This window comes from Mizuhopecten yessoensis, unplaced genomic scaffold (assembly GCF_002113885.1).
Source record: "Mizuhopecten yessoensis strain PY_sf001 unplaced genomic scaffold, ASM211388v2 scaffold9309, whole genome shotgun sequence".
NCBI lineage: Eukaryota > Metazoa > Mollusca > Bivalvia > Pectinida > Pectinidae > Mizuhopecten > Mizuhopecten yessoensis.
The window spans coordinates 730,079-740,555 of NW_018407983.1; positions in this window are offsets into that span (position 1 = coordinate 730,079).

Genomic DNA, 10,477 nt, shown 5'->3' on the forward strand with positions numbered 1-10,477 from the left:
GGGGGTAATGGATTGGTATGCAGTGGAAACCGGGAATGAATAATACACAAATACGCATGTGATCATCAAATGGTAATATCATTTTGCTATATTGCAATGAGTATGTGGAATACGATTCTGTATAATATAACTATGTAATAGAAGATGAACTTTCAGCTATGCTGTAAAAGGAGGCTCAATGAACGTGTACTTGGTTTGCAATGTGAGAGGATAAGGCCTAAGAGATGAATCAAAACAGCTTCACTCTTCAACTTTTTATTTTATTCCCAGAAACAGGAAGTCAACGGAGACGGAATACCATAATACACAAACCGACCAATTCCGGATATTCTATTGATGGTTATAATATCATATATACCATGTATATAACAAATGTTTGAAATTTATAAACAAATTACATATCATAAATTATCACTAAATAACTATTGGCAAGTTGAGTATGTCACAAAGCGCCGCATTAAAAACGTTGCAGTTCATATACTAGTGTTATAGTATCCTTTAATATTTAGCATGAGAGAGTTGTTTCCCTTCTTACATGCTATCCACAAACCAAGCGAAAGGAATAAGGCTGCACACTAGCGGGCTAAAATTACAGTGCCGCTCTGGGGTTAAAGTGTTACATCTAAACCCAGGATATGAACCAGTACACCAAACAAAATACAGCACTAGGTCCACTATCATTACTTGGTTTGTAAACAATATGATAAACAAATTAAATGAGTAGAGTGTTCTTTTTTAGAAATAAGCTTTAAAATTTTGTTGTTATTTCATTGACATGGCATAACGTCAAAGGAAATATCTATCAAATTTTGTAGCACTTTATACCAGGCAGTTGAAGGACAAATATTATGCATATAGATCTAAGCCCTTTGGTCCTTTAGAATGAGATGCTAAGCAAACTTAAGCTTGCGGTCACTTTCGCAACAGGTCACAATCTACAACCAAAACAAAATAATCCTTCCCCTTCTTACTTACAGGATATAATGCCAAACAGAGTACATAATGTTAGCAATTACAATTTACGAAATCAAAATATATATGTGATTCCAAGATGTCGATTAACCTTATTTGAGAAATCGTTCATTCCTAGCATAATAAGACTTTGGAATAATCTTGATATTCAAATCAAAACATGTAATACGCTTTCTACATTCAAAAATAAAAAAAAAACTTTTAATGGAGAATGTGCTCTTGATTTTTATTCCACTGGTGAACGAAAATTATACAAGACTCAGGTATAACTACAGTCCCTTGAGCTCTGACCTCAAACGTATAAATGTAATTCAGTCGCCTGAATGCATACATTTTGTATGTTCCAATCCTATAGAAAATGTTGAGCACTGTTTTTTAGAATGTCCATTGTATGTAGAAGCCGGAAATACCCTCAGGAGAAATCTTTTAGGGAATTTGAATTCAGATTTTTTAAATGCTGATTTACTTTTGTATGGTTCAGACATGTTTACTGCTAATGAAAATTGTTTTCTATTCATATCAGTTCAAGAATACATTAAAAATTCAAAACAATTTAGTTAAAAATATGTTAAAACAAAAGTAAATATACTTATATAGCACCTACACGTGGTTAGCATTGTGGTACTTTGATGACGCAGTGGATCGCATCCGGAATAGCAGGTAGCCTAGCCAGCTCGGAACTCTTAAGGAAGCCAAGGATGTGTGATATGTATACCTGTTGAAAGCGGACATTATGGTGCGGTGCGTTTTAAAGAAAGTTTCAAGGATGTGACCATTATGTGATGCGGTCTGCTGCGTCATCAAAGCTGCTACGGTGTTGACACATGCAGGTTGATTTCAGAGCTAATTTCAATTCATGTTTTGATATTTATATTTTTTTACTATTCCTTAAGTATATATATATCTTTAGTCACATTGTTATGGAATATTTTGACTCAAATTTCCTAACAAATGTGTAATCTTTCTAAAAACAATCATACCATAAGGATATCGCATATTTTTCTTTGAGTTGTTACAGACTCTAAGCCATAATTTTATTTTGATATGGTAAAGGAAACCTACATTAGATATTATTCAATTATAGCCTTTGGTTGAAGTCGACACATGGATTTATTAACCTGGGAAAAGATATATTAACCGAGGATGCAGTACGTTCGTTTGGAGACACGTCTGTTTAGAAACACTCAGTCCTTCAACGAAAATCACACGCTCAAAGTCAGTTTTTATCGGTAGACACGTGATGCAATTCTGGCCAATCACTTGTCGGGAAACATGAAAAAAAATGATAAAAACTGATTTCACCTGTATACAAATATCATTATTACTAAAAAATGTTCTGAAAATCTGTTTGGAATATATATGGCGATTTCTTTCTTGAGTAATTCCATGATGATGTTCAGTTGTTATGTACATGTATTATTATAGTGCCATATTTAGTCAAACTCTTGTAACTTATGTTGTGCTTGTTTTGACCAATAAAATGTTGAATGATCCTCTCGAATTATGTTAATTTTCTATTCAATTAAAGAGTTCCACATTGTTTATCATGTTTATCTAACTGCAGTTATTGATATTCATTTTTATCATAAAGACAATGAGCTGATATGAGTTTTTCTTTTAAAAAATTCTCTATTGAGATACAGAAGCAAAACATGTTGAGGAGTTGTGGAAATTCTGTGTACCATATGTTTTTATGACACTGTCAATTGATTTACACTATTAAGCCGACATTAGCAAGAGATTCGTTTTCTTGTTGAGTGCTATTCCTTCAGTGCCTTTTACTTTAACACCCGATGTCTTTCAAACATCCCTTTCAAACATCTTGGTCAAATCATTCTTGGATTGAAACTTGGCTGCTTATTTTGATATTCTTCTTATTTCAATAAAAATAATAAGATGTATGTGTATTGTTTTAATTAGACCTGTAACAGATCAATTTTTTTTTCAAATGTTGATCTAATTATATTGCTAGCAAACCATCCCTATATAAGTACGTGTTTTAGTGTAAATAAGAATAACTTTTAAAATATCCTGATGATCTCCAAGAACTATCACATGTACGCCTTTTGAGCAAGCTCGCTGAGGCTGGTATTACATAGAAATTATAATTATAGAAATATACTTGTTGCTTAAAAGAATATTTTCTCAGATATCCATGGAATAGTGTGCTTTGATATATCTGGAAAGATGATGCATATCTATGAGATCATGGTTGTTCTTGGACTATCAGTCTTTATGATACATTTTTTTCTCTCAGTTTTTACAGTTAATACATGTATATTGACTTGAGCAAGGTTAGGCCCTGGGTGTGATTATTTGATTGTCTGACCGTCGGTGTGATTATTTGGTTGTCTTAGTAACGGTTTGACAACTAAAAGAAATGCCTATTTGGGTGGAGATTTCTGCGTCTCACCCTCCAGGTAGGGGAATATTTTCTATTATTAATCAGCACATCAGATTTGTTTAAAGTCCATACACAGGAAAATATTCATAAAAGCTGAAGGCCAGACAAGATTGATCAGTTTCCTCAAATATTGTAAAGCTGAATGTCTTACAATTCTACCATTATCTTAATCCTGTCAGGACATGCTGACTGACTATATTCAAATAATTGCAAAAACAACTTGATAAATGATAAAACCAGCTAGAAGGTAATAATTCTCCAAGCAATGTATGATTATCAAAATAAAGAATAATTTAGGCAAGAATGAACAATCCATGATTACATCTTCGTTTCAATCGCAGTACTGTGATAATTGAGATCTGTAGATGCGGCGCTGCAGTCGCATTGTTTACAACACCGGAACGGTCGAAGTTCAAGCGAACGTTTGTTTACAGTAGGACTAGGTCTATTACATATTATAAGTATTGTTTTGAAAGGGAGGCACACGTCTACAATAAAATAAGACACAAGATTAACATTTCATCATGTCTTCCTGTGCATGTGATTGATGCAGTGGCTAGGACGGATTCTCAAACAAGCTGAGCCAGCGAGTGTAGATTTCGATGATCTTGTTGGATTACGATGTGGACCGCCTTAAGATGGTCATTTGAATCAAAAGCACGTTCGTAAAACTCTCCATTCGTCCTGATTTAATTGGAGGGTTTTAAAAGTAAATAGTCTAGAAATACTTGGGACGAAATGTCCCTTCCTTTTTCTCAATGGAGCAGACGGGCACCTGAAGCGTACGAAATGTCCGCCATATTTAAGATTGAATTCAGACTTTTAAAAGTAAGCCCTGTAGCAATCTTAGATAAGATAGAAATTTAGACTGAAGACTTATATTTTTTTTTCACGATCTCCAAGCAAAGTCTTTTTTTAAGACTTAAGTCCGTTGCGTATTCATTGCGTTTTCATTCCGTTCTCGTTGCGTTTTCATTGCGTTTTCATTCCATTCCGTTTGTCAACTGAAGCGCTTACACCCCTGTATATGCATTATTGTATTAATTTGTGTATTCAACTGTTAATCATTTATGTTGGATTAATAGAATCTATCGCTACTGGTTGTGTAAGCTAGAGAAATCTCAACCCGAGGACTAGTATTTTTTGTCCAGAACGAGGCTTGCCGAGTTCTGGACAAAATCTTCGTCCGAGGGTTGAGATTTCTCTATCTTACACAACCAGTAGCGATTGATTATTTTTCTCCCATATCTAACAGTATTTTAATGTGAAATAAAGGTAAACATGAACCCAAAACACATACAGGCAATTTGGCGTATTAATATCCATATAGGTACATATGTACTTCTTTCTCCCCAACTTCATGTGTCTGCTGTAACTGTGAAAGTACAACTTCTGTTGTTGACAACATCATGGAAAAGGTGTTGAAACTTGCAGACAGAGTCACAATAGGAGCAAATGGGTCAAAAGGGAAAATTGTGGACATTGTAAAACCTTTTGGAACTTATGTAATGTACAAAAATCAGCTGTTCCAGGATGGTAAAATAGTAACTGCTGCCAAACATGAACTTGTGAAAGGCATGCCAGATGAAGAGTTTGACTTTTTGTTTGATGAATCCATGCATATGGATGCAACTGAGTCTGAATTCAGTACAAATGAAAATGTGTGTGTGCCCCAACCACCTCTCATCCTCCAAACACCTCTCATCCCCCAAACACCGACTGCTGTACGAGCCCCTCCAAAAACTGCCTCCTGTACTATGACAAGATTTGTGTCGGTCGATGATGACGAGGTTGACAAATTTGTTCACAACAATGAGAACAACAATACTAGGAAAAAAACATTGTGTCACATGAAATTATTAAAAACATTTCTATCTGAAAATGGAGAAATGAGGGAAACCCACAATATACCTCCAATGGAACTGGATACACATTTGCCCAAATTCATGATAGGCGTCCGGCAAAAAAATGGTAACAATTATCAACCAAGTGTTTTACGAGGGATGCTGGGGTCCTTTGAGCGATATCTCAAAAGACACAGGTATGGCACTAGTCTCGTCTCAGGATATGAATTTTCCAAAACACGTGAAGTAATGCGGGCTAAACAAAAGGAGTTGAAAAGGCAGGGCATGGGTAACAAGCCTTTTGCAGCAGATGCCATCACTAACAGTGACATTGATTTGTTATACAAAACTAAACAACTGGGCTGTTCCACACCTGCATCGTTGATAAATACACTGTGGATGAACAACACTACACATTTCGGAATGAGAGGTGGTGGGGAAGAACACAGGGCACTGTGCTGGGGTGACATCCAACTCCATTATGACAATGACTTGTGTTTAGAATATATTGTTCATAACGAAAGGCAAACCAAAACACGCACAGGTGAAGACACGAATAATACACGAAACGGTCAACCAAGAATGTATGAAACCCCCAACAACAAAGAACGGTGCCCTGTTACAGCGTATAAACAATACAGCGACAAACGTCCATCAAACTTTTCCGCACCCCAGCATCCATTTTATTTAGCGACGATTACTCATGTCAACAACCCTACCCTTGATGATCAATGGTTTATTCGAGGACCCATCGGTCGCAACAAAATTGGCCAACTGTTAAAAACCATGGCAAAAAAGGCTGAACTACCAGGGGTCGACGACAACAAACGCCTAACAAACACCAGCGCACGTAAACATTTGTGTCAGACACTTTTGGAGAACGATATTCCCGACACACAAGCTGTCATGTTTACCGGACACAAAAACATTCAGTCACTGAACAATTATCGCGTCATTACGAACAAAAAACAGCACGAAATTTCGTCTTTGTTGACGAATGCATCAACGACAACAATTGCAGAATCGCATTCACAATCGCTTACCACGTTTAGCTCGTCTGCCTCGAGCAACCGTCCCGCGATGGCGGCTGACAAAACTTCCAACGTGTCCACGTGTGCATCCTCGTTAGAGTCAATTTTCCACAATTCCAGCATTTACGGTGGAACATTCAATATACACGTCCATGATAATTCCAATGATGGAAACAAACAACATCCACGAGCTCGGAGGGCTATCATCTATAGCGACAGTGATGAAGAATGACTTAAATAACTTGACACATCTCTTCATCGTGTTTGTTGACAACGTAATGGCGTCAATCGACTTTCCGGCGGAAAACGAACTCTCGAACGAACATCACGTATTGAATAGACAAAGAAAGTTATTTACCGTTAAACTATATTTTAATGTTAAATATATGAGGAAATTGTTATTAAATTCATTAAAAATATTTTCCGTTTGTTAGAACTATATTTTTACGCGGACTGTTACATTTGTTTACAGTGAAGTTCATTGCAACATTCCAATGACGTCACAGCGCGTGCAGGCTGTCTCAGCCCTAGGGCGGAGACAGATAAATCTAGCACCGGCAAAACGGGAGATAAATCTGTCAGGTGTGGGAGAAATATTAATCATACCTCGTGCATGACGTGACCTGTTCAGATCGCAAGTCAAGTAATATACAACATGGCAGCGCATGACTTTCGCTTTGCTGGAATGAGACGACTCTTTTTAAATAATTCAGTTGTTAAAATACACGATTGGGAATTATTGTCGCACATGATGCTCTTGAGCAGTTAACTAACTGACATCTGACTGAATAATTCGTTACTTACGAATACGAGCTGTATTCTGTACATTGTATATCATCTAGGGACCATACATTTTTTGGAGGGAGACATCTGAATAATTCGTTACTTACGAGTACGAGCTGTATTCTGTACATTGTATATCATCTAGAGATCAATTTTTTGGAGGGAGACTCCCGATTTTGACACCCCCTCCCCGGAAATTAAAAAAGTTGGGAAGTATGTGTATATACGCCATTTTGTATTTGTGATTTGACACAAAAATAATGAAATGCGCGACCAGACTGGATTAAAACCTGGGACCCTCCGAACTCCAGACAGAAGTTCTAGCAATTGAGCTACCTGGTCACTGACGAATGACCGGCCAGTCCAGCTCTTTCTAAGTCATCACCCCCAAGGACAACTATTTTACAACCCAGATTGGGGAACCCCCTTTTTAAGCATTAACCCAGTGCTTGAAGGGTGGGAGAGAGAGAAATGCACGACCAGACCAGGATTTGAATCCAGGACCCTCTGACCTCTGGACGGACACTCTACTAGTTGAGCTACCTGGTTGCTGTTGATCTTATGTATGATGAAACTAATAACTATTTCTCCTAGAGAAGAGGGTGCACTCAATCAGCTGACACCTGACAATCTGAATCAGATGAAAAAGGGGTTAAAAAATCGATTAACGAATTCCTTGGCGCGCGGAAATCTCCCTGGACGCCCATTCCTCCAAAATAGACATGTTTATCGACGTATTTCGGTACTTTCTTCTGTTATGGTTGACATTAAATTTTGCATACAGCTAAGTAAACGTAAGGAATGTATGAATCAGAAGAAAAATGTATAAAAAAACCCGAAGGAAAGTAAATAATGAATTTCCGGGCTCGCGAAAACCTCCCTAGGGTCACCCGCGGAATGTAGTGGAACTAGACTGAACATTGAACTCTTTTTTATGGAAAATTTGGTACAGTACCAAAGAGCTGATGTGGTATCCACAGACACAGTGTATTATACATGAACATAGATTCACAGTGCTTAAACCTATGTAAACATGCAAAGAAATTGAGGAAAAACTTTATGGGTGTATTGACACGAAGCTAGTACATGTGGATGAATTCAACTGTCAGTCTAGCCTAATTTTGTACCACGAATCAAAGTAAATGTCAAAAACATCCCTGATTGTATTCAACGGATGTGAAAAAAATCTCAATTGCATAACAGTGCACGGTCACATTCACTGTTTTTGTTTAATTTCCATCAAACAACAGACATATAGGCCATGTGTCGTTACTGAAGTCACGGAATTAACTATCTAAGTCCGTGCTGAAGTATATCCCGAGTTTTTTCTCTTGCCCTGACCACAGAGCCACGGTTCCCCTGTGCCCTGGTATCCGAAACGACGTCACCGTTTTACTAAGTTCTAAGGTGCTGACAGCAACAATCTGTTACAACACAACACATACCTCAAATGTATCAACAGATGGAATATTTATTGATCCAAAACCAGTCTTATTATCACCGACAGCTGATTCATTCCGTCAGTAGAGTCCTCATTCAAAATTTCCCACCTGAGCGACACCATAGTGTGTTGTTATGGGGTGACTTATCAACAAACCGTACTGATCCGGACCAAACACTGAATAGTATAATCCCATGTAGAAGAATTCCGGACCGCTGCTTTTTGTTGATTAGCCACTTTTCAAAAATGACCGTCGCAAATTTTGATAAGCAGGTCGTCTGAGCGTTTGTACAGAGTGAGAAAATATATGGAATAAGCATGTTCATGGTTAAGACTTTTTAATAATGGACGCCGCGAAGGATTTGACGAGCAGACGCCCGGACAAAATGTGAAATTTCTCCAAAAGTAAAACCGTCACATAGGTCTCATGTGGAATGTTTCACTATAAAAGTTGTTCTGCATCCGAAACAATTAGAATTTTGAAGATATCTCGTTTGCTATTTTTTTTTATTAATATTATATATATTATGTTTGATTATAAACTCAAAAATGACTTATAACAGTTGGCGAACAACGCGGGAAGCACTGGATTGTTTGTATGTGCCAAGCTTACAAAACTGACAGAACCATATCTTATTTCATACTACTATTTTCTTTTATAATTGAGGCTAAAAACTCTTGGTAAAATTAATGATCGTTTTGACGTTTTTTTTCTTATTTTTGATAAATTTCTTCTTTGATTATTGAGGCTAAAAACTCTTGATAAAATAAGTTTTGATATGTTTATGTCTCATTTCTCGTATACATATAACTGTTGAAAGTATCTCGCAATATAATAGCTAATGATTTTGACACACCTAAAATATATCGATACCAGTTAAACATATGTCAAGCTTACAATTCGAATAATGATCACATATATTATATACAAAGATCGAAGAGAAATGTGTCTTTAATATATATTTTCTATTCTCAAGAGGAAGCATATTATACAGATACCTAAATGAGTTATCTGTCTATGATCAGTTTATATTTATTAAGGAGATAGACATGGATGTGTTATACAATAAAGGGGAAAATAATGATTGAAGCTAATTGTGTTCCTTTCCTCGTATCATCAATCCGAGGACTTTCATAAACTTTTCACCATTCATATTTTTCTAAGACTATACTTTAGAGAACAGAATCGCTCCAGACGACATATTTAAGCAATATTCTCCTCAGTGACGACACCAAGATACGCAAACCTTAGAAGGAAGAGACAAGGCCTGCTGTATCCCACTGCATGTTTGTATTAGTCGACTCCTATGAGCCTACCTTCTGCTGAATCAAGGCCAGGTATTTTATCGGTGTTTTCTACTTTTGGAAAAAATAAATTTGATCTGCTGCGACAGTGGACCATTTGAGATATCAAATTTGTTTTTTCCCTTCTCTTCTTCTCTTTCTTCATCGTTCTCTCCTCGATGACCTCGATTAGCTCATTGTAAGAATGATGTGACCGGGTGGAGTGTCATGCTACCGTGTCATCCAGGTTAGGACATTTTAGCAAGTGTCACTGTAAGGTAGCAGACTAGCAGTTGAGTGGCAATATCAACTGCGAACACCGTCTGCATCCGACCTTGGCTGTTGGGAGAAGGCAAAGCCGAGAACGTTGAACAAAACTGATATGAAGATACCAGTATATACACACATATGTCTCACGTGACATGGACAAGTTCCATATAATGTTGTTACAGGTAATAGTGAAACTAAATGTACATTGGAACTATTGAACTTATTTCAGACAGAGAATATATGTGAATATCGCTCAGCAGCAATTTTGGTTACAATGTTTCACAAATTCACATAATCAGCAGTATAAAAGATAAATTTTAACTATATTACATGTATGATCTGCACAGTGTGTATCAAACATCAACGTCGTCGAAGAGTGTACCTGGAAACACCACATGGTTCGACAAGCCTTGTTGCAACATAATTCTGAAAGGTGATTGGAGTTGGA